This window comes from Schistocerca nitens, chromosome 7 (genome assembly GCF_023898315.1).
Source record: "Schistocerca nitens isolate TAMUIC-IGC-003100 chromosome 7, iqSchNite1.1, whole genome shotgun sequence".
NCBI lineage: Eukaryota > Metazoa > Arthropoda > Insecta > Orthoptera > Acrididae > Schistocerca > Schistocerca nitens.
Window position 1 is genome coordinate 279,643,595 of NC_064620.1, and position 24,012 is coordinate 279,667,606.

Genomic DNA, 24,012 nt, shown 5'->3' on the forward strand with positions numbered 1-24,012 from the left:
TATCATAAAGTTTTAAAGAGATGGTGACAAAAAAAATGGGCGGATGGCAACGTTAGCCGGGAGGCCCCTATTCGGGGCAGTTCGGCCGCCAAGTGCAACTCTCATTTCATTCGACGCCGCATTGGGCGACTTGAGCATCGGTGATGAGGATGAAATGATGATGAGGACCACACAACACTCAGTCCCCGACAGGAGAAAATCTCCAACCCGGCCGGCAATCGAACCCGGGCCAGCTTGCATGGGAGGTGAGCACTTTACCACCCAGCTAAGCAGGCGGGCGATGGTGACACAAAATGAATACGAAAGACTTCATTATGATATTGTGATTAAATTAAGTTTAATGTGAAATACGGTATTATGTTATAATTTTCTACAGTTCAATACTGTCGGTTTTACTGTTTCAAACCAGAATACTTGCTCCTTAAAAGTAATACTCTGCACGAATAATTTCAATATGTTCTTTGCATATATTTTGTGCATTTGCGGAGTTCAAAATGGTTCAAATGGCTCTGACCACTATGGGACTTAACTTCTGAGGTCATCAGTCCCCTAGAACTTAGAACTACTTAAACGTAACTAATCTAAGGACATCACACATATCCATGCCCGAGGCAGAAGTCGAACCTGCGACCGTAGCGGTCGCGCGGTTCCAGACTGTAGCCCCTACAACCGCTCGACCACTCCGGCCGGCATTTGCGGAATGTTTGACCGCTTTTCTCTCTTACAGACGTGGGCACATGAGGCATCTTCCTTCTGGGGACCTTCCAGTTGCTGCAATCTACAGCCGTTGGCTAGGAATTCCACAACGTGCAGCGTAGAACTTTATTTTGCAGGCGTGGCTTGTTGATTCTCCTCTGTACGTGATAAAACACATGTTTTTATCGGATCTGCCTTCCATGTAATTGGGATGTTACTGTGAAAATAAAGAACACGATACTTATTGGTAATACATCCAATAATTTTGTCCATAAGGTAAAATATCTTACAATTATATGTTCTTGCCTTCTGGTCAAGAAAGTCAACTCCTGATCATGCATTATACGAATAGAAATAAAAAAATCATGAAACATATAGTAATTAATTTGGCTAGCAACACACATTGTTCCTTCTGATGAAAGTCAGTTGTATTCCCAAGGTTTACTCATGACACCAATTCAAATAAATACATTTTAAGACAACTTCTTGACAGTAAGAAAGGTTGCTCGCTCTAAGAGATTCCTGTTATGCATCCAAGGGTTAATTAGAACTCAACATGATTCAGTGTTATTCTATTATGTATTTTGTCTCCTTACAGTACAAGAATTGCATTTTGTAAACAAAAATTATTTTAATTGAATCAACTGTGGGTTCTTAGTGAAACATTGTAAATTGACGAAACGAACGCTGTTTTTGGCCTTGTTTCACAATTTTATTATTAATGTCATTGCACAACCTAGGTTTCGGGTTATAAGCTAATTTTCAAGTACCTTACTAATTCCCAAAGATGATAATGCACAGATAACCATGATAACAAGGGAAAGATATCTCAACTTTTTAAGGCATCGGTCCAATAGCTTAAAGTACAATTACGAAAATGACCTTTTTTAACAAATTACATACATTATTACACATTCAGCAATTACACTACATGGACTAAAGTTATGCCTCGGCCAAGAGCTTTTTAACTACTGTGAACTGCGGCCGAAAGTTTTTCTTCTATCCTGGGAATGTGATCTCATCTAAAAGAGGCGAATAACTGAACTGGATTTGCTAGTTTAAAAATAGGTGTGGTGTTACACACATCTGTCTTTTAACTTCTAAGATCTTTAATTGGTTGCGTTCGGCCCCCTTATCCTCTGTTTGTAGGACTTGTACATCTAATGGGTATTTGTGGTCATTGTTCAGGCAAAGTTCTGGAAAGGCTGAATCAGGCTTCTTCAGTCTCCAGCTTCTGTGGTGTTCCTTAAGCCTGATACAGGTTGACCTCTCCGTCTGTCCAGTGTAGTAGGATTGACACCCACGGCATGTGATTTTATAAACACCACTTTTGTGAGAGCTGGTTGTTTGCCTTTTGCATTAAGAAGTTCACATCATATCTTCGGTGAAGTAACATTAATTATAAAATTTTGAAACAAGGCTAAAAACAGTGCTTGTTTCACTAATAAAAGTTAGTTAATCGCGTAAGTCCTGTGCTTTTATGTAACTAAAGCAACTATGTTTTATGCGAGGACAGTTTGCGCGCACGAACATTTAAAAATGTGTGTAATTATGTTATTATTTTGTACTCAATAGAATGTTCTTAATCGTGATCAAAGATAAGACTTTCCTGTTGTTAGTGATTTTAACGTATGGTATCAATGCCACTAAATTTGCTACATTTAGTTCGATTCATTGTTAGTATAACATAAATATCTAAATATTAAATATGATCGTAATTCTTTTGCATTAGTCATTATTTAAACTGAGTGCACATATGCTCCTAACGTTTCATCTGTCAAATCTTTCTACTGAAATTTTGGCAGTACATTATTTATTATTATTTCCATTTGATATACATTCTTTATTCAGTTTTAGTAGGAATCATTATCTGAAAGACAATTGTACTTTTGACATGCGCTAAATTGTACATTTATGTTATTACTACGAGTTTATGTAATGCCGCTTCTAATAAAGAAGAATTAAGTGGTCTAACGTCGTTCTCGAACTGCTGTGTTCCTTATCCTGCCTGTCCTAGTAGGATATAATGTACTATGTAAGAACAGCATTTCACTTGTTTCCACGAAGAAAGAGGGTAATTTTTATAAACATCGAAGCTTACTTCCCATGTAGAACTACTGGCATCATCATTCTTGCTTTTCAGTTTTCTTTCCCAATGTATACAATTTTGTTTGAATATGGTCCGTACATATTATTCACGACATGTTGAATCTTACCACGGCCGTCGTTACTTACAACCGCTTAATTGCTCTATTGTACAACTATTAAGATAGATCTCAATTCTTACACGCTGTTTAAGTCGAATTCCTTCTTCATTTTATGCAAAGAGATATCCAAATTATATACCTTGTCGATTTGTGACTGCCGATAGCATGCTATTTGCAGATTATCTTAGTCTGCCAAGAACCCGAAAAGACCGTCGTCAAACAGTTCAGAATTAGGAAACTCTGTTGTTAACATCTGTATCAGTCTGTTACTGTATATATGTCGAAGGAAAAGCCAACTGGTGCTTTTCATTTATTATTATAATGTTGTTCTACCAAGAACCGACGGATTATTCTGTTAATATGTCGAAGGACGTTGAGGAGGTAGTGCAGGTCATCAGTTCGCTAATATTAGCTCTCTAAAGTGGTCTGAAATTGAGAGGAATTTCCTTATACGGAGATTTTTGGAGTAACTACAAGAGGAATCAGATATCAACACTGGTTCATTATATTCTAAAGTATTTCTCTGTTGACTTTATCGTATGCGACACTGTTAATGAGCTTCTGTCAGCTATTTTGAATAGTTCAGAGACATCTGCTGAATGCAAGGACCTTGATTTTATTTTATTCATTTAATATTTGCACATATAAAAAAACCGTATATGCAGTTTCTCCAAATTTTCAAATTTCTTCACCAGTTTCCTCCGAACCTATCGCATGTCCTCTTTTTTTGAAACATTTCTTCAAATTGTACACTGTTAAGTCATCTCCCGTATCACTCCATAACATTTTTGTTGTTTTCTGTTTGCAGCTCATTCCTAAAAGCGCCGTTGAAGTGTAGAAGTTAGGTGTTACCTTTTTCTTTGTGTTTCTCACATTAAAGTCATATTTGCTGAAGAACTGTACTGCGCCAGACTTTTTCTACGCTATCGGCTTTCAACGATTTCGTTGAAACATGTTTTGAGATAAATTTATCACAGTACGATCTTGTAAGACATATATTGAATAGCGTAGTTGCAGTTTACGATTAATGTAGAACTTGCGCACAGCCTGCCTCAGCAAACAGGTTGTACCAACAACTGAAACACGACAACGAACAGGAAGTTTACCCGGTTTACGGACAGACGGAGCATATAACTTTCGTCTAACTGACGACGGTGGCGGCACGAAGAACACAGACCCACAAAGGTGAAATAAAGAAATGCCAAATCATGAAGTAGAGCGAACCCTGTGACCACGGAACCGTGACGGCACGACATGCATCGGCAGCCGGGGTTGCTAGCCCACGACTATGCGGTAGCACTCGATTTGGAGATAAACCGGTTCGATTCCTGCAGGCGGATGAAATTTTCACCGCCAGTATTTGAGCACCAAGGGGAGAAAGATGATGGTGTAAAGTTTCTGATCACCAGTCTTCACGACAGTCTTCTGCATTAAATTATAAACCTCTACATAGTGTCTGATGAAGTGAGGGCATGTGACGCTGCAGATGGTGATCCGTCCGTCGGATGAGGACGTCGCCGGCCCCCTTGTTGCTATTGGAGAGGAGTACACTACGTGCTAGCACCAGGTCTCACCTTCTGTCATTACCATACGTGACAAACACACTATACATGCATCTACTACGCTACCCTACACTCTACAAATACCCATATGACAAAACTCTCACATATCCTTTTGGAAAGGGGCTAATGTGCACGGAGGAAGAACACCATTTCCGACAGGTAGCTGAATCCACCCCGTGGAATATCCCAACCAACAACGTCATATGTCATTTAATGCCATTAAGAAGCAGAGGGGCGTTCAGCAACTAAAGCAATACATCTTTTTTCTCAGAGATGTTTCGGCTGTAAAAATGCGGAATTTGTTTTCGGACATCGTACAATATTCCCACTTTACGCCCTATACTTTCATGGATTTCCGATAGATGGCAACATTACACGTAGTCTTCAAAATGGCGTCTGTAACGGAGGTGCATTCCAACCACAGAGGTGCCATTGAATTTCTTTTGGCAGAAAGCCGGAGCATCGCAGACATTCATAGACGCTTGCAGAATCTCTTGCGTCTGTAATCATGGCTCTGAGCACTATGGGACTTAACACCTGAGGTCATCAGTCCCGTAGAACACACATCCATGCCCGAGGCAGGATTCGAACCTGCTACCGTAGCGGTCACGCGGTTTCAGACTGAAACGTCTAGAACCGCTCGTCCACACCGGCCGGCCGTGTGTCATCATCGCAACCAAATTACTCAGTCCTATCCGATCTCCATGAGTGGCGCCACACCAGTTCTCCGTAGAAGATAAAGTTCAAAGCCGAACCCTCAGTCACGGCAACGGTTTGTGAGACTATGAGGGGTTATTCTGTACGATATCTTTCTTTGTGGGGCAACGATCAGCACTGAAGTGTGCTGTGCTACTCTCACTAAATTGAAGAAATAACTTCAGCGTGTTCGTCGCCACAATAATTCAAATGAACTCTTCCTTCTCCATGACAACGCAAGGCCTCACACAAGTCTGCGCACCCGAGACGAACTCACAAAACGTCATTGGACTGTTCTTCATCATACACCCTACAGCGGATCTAACATCTTCCGACTTCCATCTGTTTGGCACCATGAAGGATGCACTTTGCGAGAAGCTCTGCGTAGATGATGAGGAGGTTATTAACGCAGAAAGATGTTGGCTCCGACGTCGACCAGTAAAGTGGTATGGAGATTATATTGAAAAATACGGTTTTGTAGCCAAAAGAGTGGGGAATATCCTGAAAAAAAAAACAATCGAATGTGTTGTCCTACTTATACTCAACGGCATCGTATATCCACATCCTTTGACTGATGCTTTCTGCCCCGACCGTATGCTTACATCCCACCTGGAACAACCGCCATAGCCCCGTATACTTCGCAAGCCATTATGTATTGTGGAGGATTCATAGCGTGCTATGTGTTATAGCGGGAGAGAATCTTTTCTTTTTTACCAGGCGAAGAAAAAAGTTTTCAACGGGGATACAATCACGAAAAAGCACTATCTGAAGGAGGAAAGTAATTAACATACGAATTTTTTTAAAAAATGAAACTTATGAAATACACCGACAGACAGTGGGCACCGCCCGCCCCTAAATGATACTGTTAATGAGGTATGACGTTGATGTCGCAACACCTCATTGTAAAGCTATTTCCGATAGATAACTTTACGAGTAAGCTGACCACATGAGAGGAAAACGGGTAGTTGCAGAGAACTAGTGGTGTACTGAGATGCGAAACCAGAGATACCAACCTGCAGGGCGACTGCTTTGAACATTGCTCTCATTATATAATCGTAGCTGTAGTTCTCAACGGTGACGTGCGTGGGCCACTTACGTCTCGAACTATCTGGAAACGATGAAGAGAAGAGAACAGGAATGTAATCTCGGCGTTGCCCTGGCAGATCGGACCTTTACGGGCAAGCGCCAAGGCAGGGGACACACCACTTTACGTAACATACAAACAGGCCCACACACGAACAGCGCAACCAGCAGTACCTCGGACGTAAATTACATTACGTGACCCGATTATGTCACGACACGGAAAAGTGTCTCCACAGACAGCGAGCTTGAATAGTGATTAAGTCACTGTACTCGCTATGGAGGTGGAGGGGGATAAAACCACTCTCACTCATTCAGATTTCGTTTTCCCATATCACTTCAGGGCAATTCCACGATGATTCCTCCTTTACTACCGCCAAATCCATCCCCAACCTACTCTACACATGCTGTAGACGAGAACGCTGAGCTAACGCTCTACTACCAAATTATTTGGATAACACTTTTTCGTGCTGCGATATGAAATCCTTCATTTATTTGTGCTTTGTGCCACCTCCATTACACGTCGTTTGCCAATGAAATCTTTCATCATTGTCGCTATCTTCTTTGTCAACATCTCTAGCTCCACAACTTGTTTGCATCAACAACCACTTCAAGTTCAGTGTTAGTTTTCCTCAGATATCTTCCCTGTGCAATACAACATTTCCTTCTAAAACCCTTTGCGCCATTACATGTGTAATATTCGAGGTTATCGCGATATCTCGGGATTTCTCGGCGAGACTGTTTAATGGCGTGCTTCCATGTGTTCGGCCGAATTGTCGCCCTTTTACACGCAATACCTGTATAGCGAAGACCGACCCGGTCGTCTTCTTCAGATCTACATCTACGTGATTACTTTGCTATTCACAATAAAGTGCCTGGCAGAGGGTTCAGTGAACCAGCTTCAAGCTGTCTCTTTACCGTTCCATTCTCGAACGGCGCGCAGGAAGAACGAGCACTTAAATTTTTCCGTGCGAGCCTTGATTTCTCTTACTTTATCGTAATGATCATTTCCCCTATGTATGTGGGTCCCAACAGAATGTTTTCGCAATCGGAGGAGAAAACTGGTGATTGGAATTTCATGAGAAGATCCCGTCTCTACGAAAAACGCCTTTGTTTCAATGATTGACACTAATTCACGTATCATGTCTGTGGCACTATCTCCCTATTTCGCAATAATACAAAACGAGCTGCCCTTCTTTGAACTTTTTCGATGTCATCCGTCAGTCCCACCTGATGCGGATCCCACACCGCACAGCAGTACTCCAGAATAGGGCGCACAAGCGTAGTGTAAGAGTCTCTTTGGTAGACCTGTTGCACCTTCTAAGTGTTCTGCCAATGAATCGCAGTCTTTGGTTTGCTCTACCCGCAACCTTGTCTATGTGATAGTTCCCATTTAGGTTATTTGTAATTATAATCCCTAAGTATTTAGTTGAATTTACAGCCTTTAAGATTTGTGGGACTTATCGCGTAATCGAAATATAGCGGATTTCTTTTAGTACCTATGTGAATAACTACACAGTTTTACATATTCAGGGTCAACTGCCACTTTTCGCACCATCCAGATATCTTATCTATATCATTTTGCAATTCGTTTTGGTGATCTGATGATGACTTTACAAGACGGTAAGTGACAGCATCATCAGCAAACAATCTAAGAGGGCTACTCAGATTGTCTCCTATCTCGTTAATATATATGAGGAACAATAGAGAGCCTATAACACTTACTTTTGGAACGCCGGATAATACTTCTGTTTTACACGATGACTTTGGTCTATTAGTACAAACCGTGACCTTTCTGACAGGAAATCACGAAACCAGTCGCACAACTGAGGCGATTTTCTATAGACACGCAGTTTGGTTGGAAGACGCTTGTCAGGAACGGTGTCGAAAGCCTTCTGAAAATATAGAAATATGGAATCATATGATATCCCCTGTATACAGCACTCATTACTTCATGAGTATAAAGAGCTAGCTGTGTTTCACAAGAACGATATTTTCTGAATCCGTGCTGGCTATGTGTCAATAAATCGTTTTCTTCGAGATAATTCATAATGTTCGAACACAGTATATGTTCCAAAACCCTACCGCAAATCGACGTTAGTGATATGGCCTTGCCTTTATTAAGTGATGCTGCGAGTTGTGTTGGTATGTGTACGAGGTGTGGCTATAAAGTAACGCGACAAATTTTGTTTGTTTCCTTCCGTTGCAGACTTCTTAGCGCATGCGCCCGTTCTCCTTATACGCGCAAGCGCCGATTCAACTCAGAAGGGGACGCCACGTCGTTGTGATCACATACTGCAAACTTTGTACGCCATTATTACGCCATTAAAACAACATAATGTGCAAGTAGCAAAGTGGACTACTCTGACAATTCCGAGAAAATCGCAAAGGAAGTCTTACGCGCCTGTTATGTACCTGACGTATCTGAGCGTAGGTGACGGATATTAAGAGATCGTGGACGTCAAGTAGTCAGTATTCCAGTTGCGTAAGACGAACATGTATGAGGCGACGGTTGACTTCTAGAATTTTTTTATCTATATTTTTTTCATCACTGGTCATATTATTTAATTTATATGGGATGTATTTGCCTGAAGTTTTAGTGAATTTCCCGTTATTTGACTACTTACTGTTTTTGATTAAATTAAATCATTAGAACGAACGTATTTATCACTATCGGTAAGTAAATGAAGAAACTCACAGAATTTTTCCGAAAATGTATGCCTGTCGTGAAATCCCTTATACACGCAATCTTGTAAGGTACACGGAACTGCTTTCCACCTCGACTCTTCCAGCTGCAGACACAGAGGCAGGCCGCATTTCCCATTTGGCAGTCACCCTGCCTAATAGTGAGATGTTGCTAATGTGCCAAGGACGAATAGCGAAGGTACAATTTTTTTTACTAGGCCATCTTACTAGTGCATCTTACTATTTGCACACTGTGTTACTTTAATGGCCCAGTAAAGATGTTATAAGTCTGAAGTAAATCTCTGATCCCAGCGTCGTGGCGTCCCCTCATCAGATTTTATAGGCGATCACTGCGGACTTCATATTGTTACGACGATGTAAAGCCTTATGTATATCTGCATAAGATTTAATGTTTCCCTTTCTACAGTCTTTTTATTTAGATGACGGTCTGTTTTGTAAGCACCGTTTTGTCTAAACTTGACTTATCGTAGAATAATACAAGTTCTGCTCTGAGATTTTCTTACCTTCGCAGCGTGAATGTAGCTTTCACCACCTACACATATTATTTGTCTCATCTTTGACATCCATTTGGTTTACCACTTTATTCTTAGTCTAGTTTTCCTGAGCATTCTCCTCTGTTTTAAACTGGACCACGAACTTCTTGGTGGTTAAACAGTTTTATTCCATTTCTGCGGGCATTTTCGTTCCCTTGTTACAACTATAAAAGAAATTCGCGTTTTCTCACCAGACGCGTTTCGCTATATTGAGGTAAAGCATCAGCAGTAGTCTGTAATTAAAGATATTTACAATTTGATTTGTTTTTAAGATCGAAAAACAGTTCTCTAACAATTTCTTGGTTTTTACATTCCGGTAATTTCTGCTTGGGTTCTCCTCTACATCAGGAAATGCCGTCTGCTAGCACGCCTTCGGCTTCTTTCTTCATTAAACACTGATACTTGTAGTCGAATTAAGGAAGAAACCAAAGACGTGCTAACAGACGGCATTTCCTGATGTAGGCGAGAAACCAAGCAGAACTTACCGTCAGTAAAAACCAAAAACTTATTAACGAACTGTTTTTCGATCTTAAAAACAAATCGGATTTTAAATATCTTTAATTTTTTTAACTCTTTTTTAAAGTAAAACTAATGGTTATGTTCTTTATTTCTAGGTACAATGCACTGAAGATTGTTTTGGACTGGTTCGCGAAGGGGTTATATCGTCTGTGGAACATATGAGAGAGCGAGTACGAAAGAGAGATTACTGCTGCTTGTAAAGCGTCTGTTCTGGATATGATGAGACTTCAGGAAGTCAGTTACTCATTACTGTGGTAGGCGAAGTAACTTCTGTTGAATGACACTTTAAAGTCACACAGATACATCAAAATCGCACATAATATTTTTCGTTCAAGACATCCGGTTTCAACGGTCTTAGCTGTCATCTTCAGGTCTTAGACATTTTCTGGTACTAAAAGATGTTCATCTTACGCTGAACCTCATACACAAGATCTCAGGCGGATAAAACGCAGCACATTATAAATGCTTGTCTTCGTTAAAACATTTAAAAAGACACTGCATCTTGTCGAAAAGGCAACGTCCACACACACACTACTCACAAACTCTTGTTACGTTTTACAAATATGGTACACAATAGTACATCTGTTTACATATGCTGGACACATACTGAACAGAGCAAATCCACTTTCAAACACACAGTAAATTGTAGAAAAGGCCATGTCCATATACATATTACACACAGATGCTCGTTACGTGGTACAAACATCATCAAGTAGATTTGCACTGTTTAGTACGTGTCCAGCATACGTAAACAGATGTGCTATTGTGTACCGTATTTGTATCACGTAACAAGCATCTGTGAGCAATATGTATATGGACATGCCCTTTTGGACAAAGTGCTGTGTGTTTTTAAATATTTTAGCGACGGCAAACGTATATAATGTGCTGAGTTTTATCCACCTGACGCCTTGTGTATGAGGTTCAGCGTAAAATGAACATTTTTTACTACCAAGAAATGTTTAACATCTGAAGATGACAGCTAAGGCTGTTGAAACCGGTTGTCTTTAATAATAAAAATTTTGGGGATCTTGGCTTTTTGAAACGGATCTCCCTTCAATACTCTGATAATAAGAAAATTCAAATATACATGGCACTATTTTTCAGCATAGTAACTAAGTCTAAAAAACGTTCAATTTGTCAGCAACAAAAATGCGCTCCTTGGTCACGGGGCCATTCGAGAACCGCTAAGCAAACGCCTTCAACGTCGGAAAACCTACAGTTGCTGCGAAGCAATTCCTCACTGCGCAGCCATTGTCTTGTGGGGTTGTTATCGATGGCTTCCCTTCCCGCTCATCATCACCCACGCCTGTGCGGCCTTGGTCGAATTGCTGTCACCATTTCACTGCGGTTGGACGAGGCATTGCATTTGGTCCACAACACCGCCAGAGTTTCACGGTGGCTCTATAAACAGATTAGACATTTTGCCTACAAGAAACGTACTGTCTCGCCTACTTCAACTTTTTTGAGTACGGTTGCAGTTGCCGTGTCATTTAGTTCCCGCATTTTGATGCACATGGTATCCGTACTGCTACAGAACAATGTCTACAGAAAACTCGGAACTCTTACTCTCTTCTGACAAAGTTAAAAAAAAAATGTTCAAATGTGTGTGAAATCTTATGGGACTTAACTGCTAAGGTCATCAGCCCCTAAGCTTACACACTACTTAATCTAAATTATCCTAAGGACAAACACACACACCCATGCCCGAGGGAGGACTCGAACCTCCGCCGGGACCAGCCGCTCATCCCATGACTGCAGCGCCTTAGACCGCTCGGCTAATTCCTCGCGGCTTCTGACAATGTGCCATTATTGTTGCGCAATGGTTTAAGCGTGCGATAACATACGTAACTTACTTTTTGATGTGCTCTTGTATGCTGACAGCAGTGAATTCATCAAAGGTGGAGCGTTCACGAAAGTGATGTAATGCAAATGATTCTAATTTTGAACATGCTTCTTTTAAAAAAAAAGAAAACTCACCTATAGAAAGAAATATGACAGCACATCGTAAATTCTCCTTGGCTCTTGTTCCGAAACTTCTGGTTACATTTAATTCTTGTTTTACTTAATGTACTATATCTTACCTGTGTAGAAACTAGAACAGCATACTGTTTAAAGGTCAAAAAGAAGAAATCATTAGAACTTCAAATTCTAATAATTATGTCTATAACAAACATTTCATTCATATTTCATCATAGCAATGACCGTCTGTTAAGAGAGAGTCTCACGCTTAGAGACTAAACATTAGTGAAATAAAAGTCAAGCTTGACTTTGCATCTCGGCCGGTGGCTCAAGTTTCGCTACGAGTAGCGGAAATTAACTTACGACTTGTCATTCTAACGATCACAAGAACAACTAAAAAAGCAAAAAAAAAAAAAATGTGAAAATAGATTACAGATATCTTTAATGAGTCAAAAGTTAACTAAGGTTTCATACTCCTAAAAGAGCCACAACTTAGAACTCTTTAAAAATGTTCTTAGATTATTCCTTACTAGTAAATGGTCAAGTGTGGGCGGGCCCACATGTTGCCAAGGTTGTTTACGCACGTTGCAGAAGTTTCGCTGACAAGCGATTACACATACTGAAACTTCCTGGCAGATTAAAACTGTGTGCCGGACGGAGACTCGAACTCGAGACCTTTGCCTTTCGCGGGCAAGTGCTCTGCCATCTGAGCTACCCAAGCACGACTCACGCCCCGTCCTCACAGCTTTACTTCCGCCAGTAGCTGTGAGGACGAGACGTGAGTCGTGCTTGGGTAGCTCAGATGGTAGAGCACTTGCCCGCGAAAGGCAAAGGTCCCGACTTCGAGTCTCGGTCCGCCACACAGTTTTAATCTGCCACGAAGTTTCATATCAGCGCACACTCCGCTGCAGAGTGAAAATCTCATTCTGCTTACACATCCTCCAAGCAGTCCCCCTCTCTCTCCCCATGCAGTTTCCATACTTTTTGAGCGCTGAAGGAAGAAATTCGTAGCCTCGATTTACTTCGGAAGAAGAGATGCACGCCTGGGTAAAATCCTGGTTCCGTAGGCAGTCGCAAACATTTTTCCATGAAGGCATCGACTGTCTTGTCTCACACTGGGATAAATATAGTGATTATGGTGATTACTATTGAAATAATAAATAGCTTTCTTACGTTTTTCCATTTGTCTACCTCTTATACAACAGATTGAACCATTTAATTTCGTTCATCATATTCTCGAAACACGTTGGACTGGGCATAAAAAATAAGTATCTGGTACAGTTTTCATTATTTAAATCACCAGATCGACCCACAATTAACTGAATCTACGACTCCTCTTAAAACAGGAACGGCCTGTGCTTTTTTCCAATCTCTTGATAGCCTTTGTTGTTCATGCGACCTACGATAAACTTCTTCTAGATAAAGTACGCATGTTCTTTCATATAATCTCCATAGAGTCTCACGGGTATTTCATCTAGTCCTGATGCCTTTCACTATTGAGCGATTTTAGCTGATTTTCTATCCTCCTATAAAGTGGTTTCTTATTCCGATGTTCTTTCAGTACTGTCTGTTGACACTGGTTAGTGTCACCAGATAAGACGTCGCAGAGACTAAACGACCGGACTCCTGCTGACCTTCCGTGAGCAGACCAGTCTGGGATTCCCAGCGATCTCGGCCACCCGTTGGATGTCCGCTGGCTCGGCAAGGACGGTACCGGCAGACCAGTCCGCCAGGTAGCTGCCCTCCAGACCCAAAGCTTGGCAGGACCGCTCGAGAGGCGTTTCTACAAACAACTGACAAGGGAATGATCCATTCCGACAAGTCGAAACCTACCGTGAAATTTTTCACGCAGGCAGAATAATTCTTGAATAATGTGTATTTTGCTAACAATGAGACAGTTCCTTCTTTATTCCCTGTAGTCGTCACAAAAATGCAAAGTCTCTATTGGATGACGAAAACAGACTTTTTTTTTCTTACGTCAGGCGCTTCACAGTAATACTGGTTTCATTTAGATAGAACTGGAATGGCGTAAGAAAAGATCGTGGCTGTTGTTCTGCATATTGTACTGCGTATCAGGTATACTTGATCAAAGTCGTACGATGTGGTGATGCAGACTGACAGTGCAGAAATGACTGAAATTTATCCGATGGTAAACCTGAAATGAGAAAGAGCTATCGCAAGTTATATTGTCCGACAATTATCTGAGAATACAGTGCTTAACCATTTTTTTTTATGAAGAGACTGAATCACACTATTAGTTCCGGGTGGGATCCAAATTATAATGACATTCGTTTCGTCGTCGTCCTAAAGACAGAGATGTGGTTTTGTCCAGGCCAAGAGTCCAACAAAAGCAATGAATTTTTCTATGCAGCTGGTAAGAAGACGTTTCGGATGGAATGTTGATAACTATTCTCTCCCATTTTTAAAATTTTGCTACGTGGATTCCAAGAAAAGACAAGAATTTTTGGTCTTAATTTGCCTCGATGTTCCTGAACACAGAGATAAAGTTACGGAAATGGTAATCCATTGACACGTATCACTGGCATTGTGGTATACGAATGTGTCATAATGTGACCTCCCCTTCTCTCTTTGCTCCGTTTCTTTCGCCGATCTTTCCTCTTCTTTCTTCCTTCTTCGTACCGCGGCTATATCTCAGGGTTTTCAATGCAGAAATGTAGTGAGAAAGGGGACATGTGTGTGTTGGTTCACGATATCGTAGTGCTGTGAGTGAGCGTCACTCATGCCTCTGGTTTGAAAAGACTGATGACTGAAGTATGAACATTTCTCAAAACAAAAACAAGTATATGCTCTCTTTTCCTTTAAAAGTATAAATAGTAGCGTAGCTAGTACTATCTATCGTTCTACTAAACTGAATGAGCGCGACACGATTGATGAAGTTTCAACCTCGAAAGAAGTTTATTAATGCCAATTAGCTGAAAAAAAACTCATTTAATCCAGAGGTCACTCACAGTTAGAGTAATTAGTTTCTGCTGTGTGTGTAGCGGTCATCAATACTTAAAAGGTCGTTTCAATAATTCTGTCACTGTCCGTTTATGAGTTACTAAGCAACGTATCCACAAGCTGACTATACAATGATCAATATTTGTCGTATCCCGACAGTAAATCGCTTATCTCTTGCTTTAACCATCAAGACGATTACTATGCCGGTCATATAAGTCTCTGATAGTCATTATAAAGCTAATGTCCGTAAATTGTGGTTAATATTACTGAACCACACACGCGACGATAACGCCCGATATCCAGTCGCGTATCTTAAACTCCCCGCCGATATACGAGAATTCTCGTGCGATTTGTTTGCACCAAAGTCGGGCCGTGGTTCCCTAGAACAACTTTTAAATCAACTGCGGGTTGCAAATTAACAATTCTATCCCATTCATGGTAGTTACAGCAGATCCGCACTCGACGACTACTTGATCGCGCACTCGAGCAACACGGAAGTTTTTGTTCTTACAAAGAGAAAACATGTCATACATAATGCAACAAGGTTATTTGCTACGTCAAAACATATTTATATCTATCTTATTAAAACTCATTACCTATTAAATGTTGTACATAGTTAAATTCTTTACTCTATAAATAATCAATAAAATTTAGAAATGAATGACATGTATAAAAAAAACCTGAAGTTGATATGACGTCATGGGTCACAACTGGTTTCGACTCCCCTACACTCACGTGACGCAAAGTAGATCCGACTATATAGGACATACTCATGTAATGTTACAATAGCATTCATCGACTGCACGAGCGACTCTTTTTTTTTCGCTCGAAATAATAAAGTGCGATTTGCACGAAACCCGACTGATTGCTTTTATGCGCATCTTTTAGGGGATAATAAGGAGCGTCGTCTTCACGTCATCTATTAATTTCTCTACAGGATTACCTGTTCATTAACAGGTAATACTGTAGAGAAATTCATCTCCTCTCCACGTTTACCTGAAGTAAACTTCATAATTTTGCGAGATTCTTTTCTGTAAAATTTCCTGGATCTGTTTCACCAGGTTGAAGAAGCCTCCCCAGTAGTTATAAATCTTTCGAATAGTTTTTCTTTCACACTTCTGCGAGTTTATCCGTGGCACCGACGCAATTACGCTTAACTGAGGCGTAGCCGACCTCTGCGGTGGCGATTTGTCGCCTTTAACCCGCCTGAAAGGCGTTGCACATAGCGTACAGCTATTTTCTACCGACATGGCGCAAAGACTTAGAAGATCAAGGAAATGGGATGGATAGTGTCTCGAGGTCGTAAGATGAATACCAACAAAAGTAAAGTGTAGGTAATGTAAAGTAACTTCACTCCACCCGAACATGCCATGAAGGCCCGACGGCACCGACCGTCCGCCGTGTCGTCCTCAGACCACAGGCGTCACTGGATGCGGATATGGAGGAGCATGTGATCAGCAAAAAAAAAAAAAAAAAAAAAAAAAAAAAAAAAAAAAAAAAAAAGGTGCAAATGGCTCTGAGCACTATGCGACTTAACATCTATGGTCATCAGTCCCCTAGAACTTAGAACTACTTAAACCTACCTAACCTAAGGACATCACGCAACACCCAGTCATCACGAGGCAGAGAAAATCCCTGACCCCGCCGGGAATCGAACCCGGGAACCCGGGCGTGGGAAGCGAGAACGTTACCGCACGACCTGTGATCAGCACACCGCTCTCCCGGCCGTATTCAGAGACCGTAGCCGCTACTTCTCAGTCAAGTAGCTCCTCAGTTTGCCTCACAAGGTCTGAGTGCACCCCGCTTGCCAACAGCGCTCGGCAGACCGAATGGTCACCCATCCATGTGCTAGCCCAGCCCGACAGCGCTTAACTTCCGTGATCTGATGGGAACCGGTGTTACCACTGCGGCAAGATCGTTGGCTAGGTAATGTAAAGTAAAATTAAATCAAGCGATGTTGAGGGAATCTAATTAGGAAATGAAAAAAATTAGTAGATGAGCTATGCTATTTGGGCAGCCGATGGCTGTTGTTCGAACGATTCTTGATTATTGTTCATCAATCTCGGACCCTTACGATTAGGACTGGTAGAAGAGAGCGAGAAGGTCCAACGAAGAGCGGCGCATTTCGTCATGGGACTGGTCAATCGGCGCGAGAGCGTTACGGAGATGCTCAACAAACACGAGTGGCAGACACTACAAGAGAGGCCTTGTGCATCACGGAGAGGTTTACTAGTGAAATTTAGGGAGAATACTTTGTGGGAAGAGTCGGACAACATATTGCTTTCTCCTACACACGTCTCGTGAAATGATCACAACGAGAAAATTCGAGAAATTAGAGCGAATACAGAGGCTTATTCTTCCCACCACGCGCCATTCGTGAATGAAACAGGTTCAAATGGTTCAAATGGTTCTAAGCACTATGGGACTTACCATCTGAGGTCACCAGTCCTCTAGACTTAGAACTACTTAAACCTAACTAACCTGAGGACATCACACATATCGATGCCCGAGGCAGGATTCGAACCTGCGACCGTAGCAGCAGCGCGGTTCCGGACTAAAGCGCCTAGAGCCGCTCGTCCACAGCGGCCGGCAATGGAACAGGAAAGGGTAGGGGGATTCAGTTACTGGTACCGGAAATACCCTCCGCCACACACTGTCAGGTGGCTTGCGCAATACTAACGTAAATGTGGACTTACAGAGTACTGGCATATACAAGCTATACCTTCTGCGGATCTGTATATTCAGTCTTAAATAGCCATTTATGCGCCTTCATGTCCTCGGTACAGACCGTAAGCAACAAAAATATGGGTTTCTGAAAAAGAAATTTTTTAACACCGAATGTAAATTTAGTTGTTAGGAAGTATTTTCTCACGTTTCTTTTTTCTCGGGTATGTAGTCTCGTACGTAAGTTAAACATGGTTGATTAACTGTTTAGACAAGAAAAGAATTGGACGTTTTTAAAACGTGGTACTACACGGAGGACCAGAAGTCGTAATGGCGAAGTTGCGAGATAACATCCCAAAGATTTTCGGGCTCACACGCGCTTCCTCTTCGTCGAAATGTCTTGACTCAAACTCCTCTAGGGATTGAACCGCACGTGTCGCATTACTCGCCCTAAATTAGATACTTGTGACCCTTTGGTTAAACTATCTGGCTCATGGCAAGTTTGCGAAATTGTATGAAACATTCATTGTTTATATAACATATAACAACAGGAATAATAATATCGGGAGCTAAGTTAACCACCCATAAATGATGTAGGCCACACAGTTGCGAATTGGCTAGAATAATGTTTATTCAGAAAGCAAACTAATAGCGAGAGTGATCGTATTTAGCATTACTATTACACTCGAGCGCATATCCACTCGACACGGTTCGACCATTCACAATCTCATCGCGAATTGCAATTCCAAAACTCCGCCTCGATAACCATGCGAGAAGTTAGAATTCACACCAGGCGCACGGCTGCTCACCGCGATACCACACAATGCGAGATTTTCTAATCGTTTCATTTCCTAGCTACTTAAAGACCGACTGTCCGCCTTCGCGTCTCCACCAGCACTGCCCCTCTGCCCGGCTCCCGCGTGCCGAACATCCTCGATCAACTGACTAGAGCAGTTCCCTTCCCTGAAGCCGTCCATTTGAGTGGCTACAGCTTATTCTACATTGTTTTACATTTCAACATATTTAAATAATCAAAGCTTGACCGTTTTTACGTTCTAAATAAAGTAACAGTAATATCCATTACATAATAAACGTTACATTCTTATACATAAAGCCAATACAATTTCCTTCTTAACTTGACACGTCACGGCCAGTAGCCTTGCACCAATGTGCTTTCTGATAAATAAATAAAGAACAAAAGTGACTGTTATGCTCCAAACTTTACAACAAATATTCCATTACTTAATGATTCAAGAAGGTGTCATGCTGTCATCATTCGATGTGTTTTGTGTGGAGGAAATGATGATCAGATGCTTAACTGAAAACACTGATAATAGAAATTTACTATATATTTTAAACAAAGAAAGTTACAGAGTTGATAATTGTCATTTTAATGATGCGCTTCTATCTCAAATGTCGATCGATAAGATTGACCAAAGCGTTCAGATTTAAGCATTCAGGTCTTTGTTGCAAAACTTGTTAATTTCACTTTAACAGTAAATCCTAAACCATTATAGATATGATCAATATTCGAGTTTTATTGGGATCATGATGAAAATTTGTGAAGGATGGTAGATTAAAATTACTATGGCTTCATTCCCTGAATTACTACAGAATTAAATAGTTGTCATACATGTTTCCCTTTATGGCCGATCTTAGGTCCGCCATATTTAACACTGCTACATCTCCCTGGCCACAAACGGCTTCTTCGGGGTTTCCCTACGACGTAGGTTCTCGTCTGTCTCACTCACACACTACAGTGCTTTGCCCTCATTCAGCGTAATAGACGCCTGTCAATTTCCCCATCTTGTGGCTAATCTGTGCTCTTTGTGGCACACTATCGTGGACGACAGGGTTCGTTTCACAGTACCTGAAGGCTAAATGAGAGGGAAATACTCATTAACTCACAAAGTATTCAAGTAACTTAACATATAGTTTCGCGGTTACATCGCTCTGGAAATGTGTGATACACTATGTGATCAAAAGTATCCTGACGCCTGGCTGAAAATGACTTACAAGTTTGTGGCGCCCTCATCGGTAATGCTGGATTTCAACATGGTGTTGGCCCACCGTTCGCCTTGATGACAGCTTCCACTCTCGCAGACATACGTTCAGTCAGGTGCTGGATGGTTTCTTGGGGAGTAGCAACCCATTCTTCATGGAGTGCTGCACTGAGGAGAGGTATCGATATCGATCAGCGAGGCCTGGCACGAAGTCTGCGTTCCAAATTATCCCAAAGGTGTTCTATAGGATTCAGGTCTGGGCTCTGTACGGGTCAGTCCATTAGGGATGTTATTGTCATGTAACCACTCCGTCCCATGTCGTACATTATGAACAGGTGCTCGATCGTGTTGAAAGATGCAATCGCCATTCCTGAATTGCTCTTCAACAGTTGGATGCAAGAAGGTGCTTAAAACATCGATGTAGGCCTATGTTGTGATAGTGGCACGCAAAACAACAAGGGGTGCAAGCACCCTCCATGAAAAACACGACCGCACCGTAACACCACCGGCTCCGAATTTTACTACATACGCTGGCAGATGATGTTCACCGGGCATTCGCCATACCCACACCCTGCCATCGGATCGCCACACTGTGTATAGTGATTCGTCATTCCACACAACGTTTTTCCACTGTTCAGTCGTCCAATGTTTACGCACCTTACTCCAAGTGAGGCGATGTTTGGAATTTACCGGCGTCATGTGTGGCTTATTGAGCAGCCGCTCGACCGTGAAATCCAAGTTATCTCACCTCCGGCCTAACTGTCATAGTACTTGCAGTGGATCCTGATGTAGTTTGGAATTCCTGTGTGATGGTCTGGATAGATGTCTGCCTATTACACATTATGACCCTGTTCAACTGTCGGCGGTCTCTGTCAGTCAACGGACGAGGTCGGCCTGTATGCTTTTGTGCTTTACGTGTCCCTTCACGTTTCCACTTCACTATTACACCGGATATAGGGGACCTAGGGATTTTAGGAGTGTGGAAATCTCGCGTACAGACGTATGACACAAGTGACACCGAATCACCTGTCCACGTTCGAAGTCCGTGAGTTCCGCGGAGCGCCCCATTCTGCTCTCTCACAATGTCTGATGACTACTGAGGTCGCTGATATGGCGTACCTGGCAGTTGGTGGCAGCAGAATGCACTTAATATGAAAAACGTAAGTGTTTGAGGCTGTCCGGATACTTTTGACCACATAGTGTAGGTGTCTTCTTGTGGCAGGTTTCACTGAGATGCAATAATGCAAGCAATAATAGCTGTTCGTCAGATTACAACAATGCAGGCGTCAGTCTATGAAAATACGTCATGTGATGGTATTGTTTTACTTGTGGTTCTGGAGAATGCTAGGGCGTGTGATCGTGTTCTGTTTTGCTAATAAGGTTATACTTGTGCAAACATTTCTGTTATAACGGCGGATACAAGCTTATTTACAAATGAAGAGCATCTTCTCCTTAGGGTTCTGGTGCATTCAAAAGGAACGAACGGGTGAGACATATGATGAAATTAGGTAAAACTTTTTAATCACTTCAAGAAAGAATCCCCAACGGTAGCTAATCTACGGGAACTGGAAATAAAGGCCTTTGAAATTGGGTCTGCTACAGATGCACCACACAGTGAAACACCCAAGAAATAAGATACAGCTAATGAATTCACTGAACGTTCCCAGAACCTCTATGCGTTGTTGGATGAAGCAAGAAAATTAAAGTTCATTTCGACGCAGCAGCATCAATAAATTTGGTGATCATGATAATTCTGAATACGGGACGTGGTTCGTGCGAAGAGTTACTTGCAGCTTTTCCAACATTAGCAGCTCGCCGTAAGTTTATGACGACAGGTGAATGTGCTGTGTGTTAACGCCGGTATTACACTATCAAATTTGCTTTGACAAAGTTTCTTTGCGAAGTAAAATTCGATCGTGTAATAAGGAACTTTGTCAAAGTTAGCCCTTAATCAAATGTTCCTAGATCAAATATAACGCCTCGCCTTAGGTTTGATCAAAGAAAGCGTTCGTCTTCTGTTTGGTGCACGGAGAAATGTAACCGCTTGGAGCGCTAGCATCGCTTCAACAGTCTGACGTCTTATTACTTATCAAAACGTCTTCGAAATTTACATGATGCGTCGAATTTACAACGAAATTGATAGGTGTGAACGGGCAGATGAAGCACTGGTTAACATGCCGCATCCTGATTACAAAAATTGAATATGAAGAAGCGAGAGTTATAAAAAAAAGAAATATTGCGGAGGGCTTTGATGGTGAATTACGACCAGGATGTACCCCCGAGGATGTGAAGAGGGAAAGCTATACCTTATGTGGTAATCAAAATATTTCTTAATGGCTATAGTATGTACTAAACAGTTATTTGTCATCAGATATTTCTGCTTCAGTGCTGTATAAATAGCTTCGCTCGTGTCTTTTATTATTTTCGTCAGTGTGCAGTATGGTATTCGAGAACGATACTTCCCCTGCTACAAGAATCACAGTGCTACGGTAAGTCTTGTCTTGGGGTCAGGTAATTAATGAGGAGGTTCTGAATCGAAAAGGAAAGAAATGTGTGGCACTGCCTGACTAAAAGTAGGGATTAGTTGAGAGGCAGACCAAGACTTGGCTACAGCAAGCAGGTTCAAATGGATGTTCAGTATGTCCGAGAAATCCCCGATTTCCCACAGCCGGGGTTCAGAACCGTTTATTGCATAGCAGAGTACTTACATATAAGAATTATGTATCCAGAGATTTTGTATGTGCACCATCGCACCTTACGCAGCGATTATTCATCTCCATGTCGTCCTTGACATCTTGTAGAGGATCTCATTTCTTTGTGTTTCTCAACACATATGCGCATTGCTTCGCTAGTCTTGTGCGAGAAGTGTTCAATAAGTAATGCAACACTTTTTTTTCTGAAGCGAGTTTAATTTTATTCAGGATTCCAATATATCATGCTATTCTCCGCTCTTTTGGTTACAAAATCCAATTTTTCAATATACTCTCCGTTCAATGTGACAGCTTTAGCTCACCTTACTATGCCCACATGGTACGACCAGCTTTGAGTGCCCCATCTGGTGGACGAGTGTGTCAGCACTGTCAACGGAGACGTCCAGTTGAGCAGCGACGTGTTTGTGCGTCATCCGTCGTACACCTGGAATGAGAGTGTCCGCACGTTTCAACACTGCGGGAGTCACAGCTGTGTGAGGCCGGGCGGCACGCTGGAAAGCGGACGGGTTTGCGTGACTTTGTTGCGATGATGACAGGCGTCTCGCCCATCCACTCTTTGTGCTTTCGTTCGCTGCCAGGTCTCCATGGACATTCTGCAAGCGCCTATCAATATCTGCCATGCTCTGGTTTTCCGCTCAAAGGAACTCAACGATAGCTCTCTGCTTGGAACACACCTTTGTTTCATATGCCATTCTGAAGGCTACGTATTGCGCCGCCGTCTATCAAGAAACCATAATGGATGAAGCGGAAATATTCCACGACGTTCCAACAAACTGGCCGAGAATAAAAAGTTGCATTACTTATTGAGCTCCTGCCACCTAGCGTTGAGTCAAATGGGATTTTAATGTTTCCAGAATGATTTGCCTGGCGCGATAAGATTCGTTCGTTGTGGTGGTCATTTCAGTGAGACTGGAGATGTTGCTGAAACACGTCCTACCCAGCAGCCTAGAAATTGCTCATCAAGGGACTTACACACCTGAACAGCAAAGTGTATTGGAGCTCTGTCCTGCTGTAACCACACGCATTGGTGTGGCGATTGCACACTCTAAGCTTTTATACCAGTAACACAACCAGTTTGTGGTTGCAACATTTCTTTATTGATTACACATACACATGAATTCATCAGCAGTAATAATCAATTCACAACATTTGCATATCAAGGCCCTCTCCACAATTAGTATTTACAATATTAAGCGCCACACTTGTGACAACGGCCCCTATACGTACCGGTAACAACAACCAAAATAGTAGATGAAATAGATAACCAAATGTTTATAATGTCGGCTATCGCCTTTCTCACTCAGTTTTACACTTACTGAAAAGATAAAATTAATTTGATGCTATCTGACCTGAAGAGTACTATTAATTGTTCTGTTTACACTTAGGATTCTACTATACTCAACGTCCGGAAGATACTAGACTTTATGCAAGCTTAAGGCAAAACGTCAATTTGATGAACATGTGATGGACGCGAGCAAACATTAATCTGTTACGATCTTACAAACACAAGATCCAAAGGGTGAACTTATACTCAACTTCGGGCAGTAGGAAATCTTCTGCCTTAAACAAGCCTCTCGTTGAATGGAATAGAGAAATCGCGCGTTAACGGGGTCCGGATATCTAGATACTACGTGAAAGATGTGTCAATCCACACCCAAAGACTTAAGGTCCACCTTACAAGATAATCTGTCTTTGCTGAATGGCTGACACCAGAT

At 41.8% G+C, this 24,012-nt stretch overlaps 1 pseudogene; it reads right to left on the minus strand.

Annotated features, from left to right (window-relative positions):
- Positions 1-16,724: 16,724 nt before the first annotated feature.
- LOC126197067 (5S ribosomal RNA) lies at positions 16,725-16,842 on the minus strand (annotated as a pseudogene).
- Positions 16,843-24,012: the final 7,170 nt, after the last annotated feature.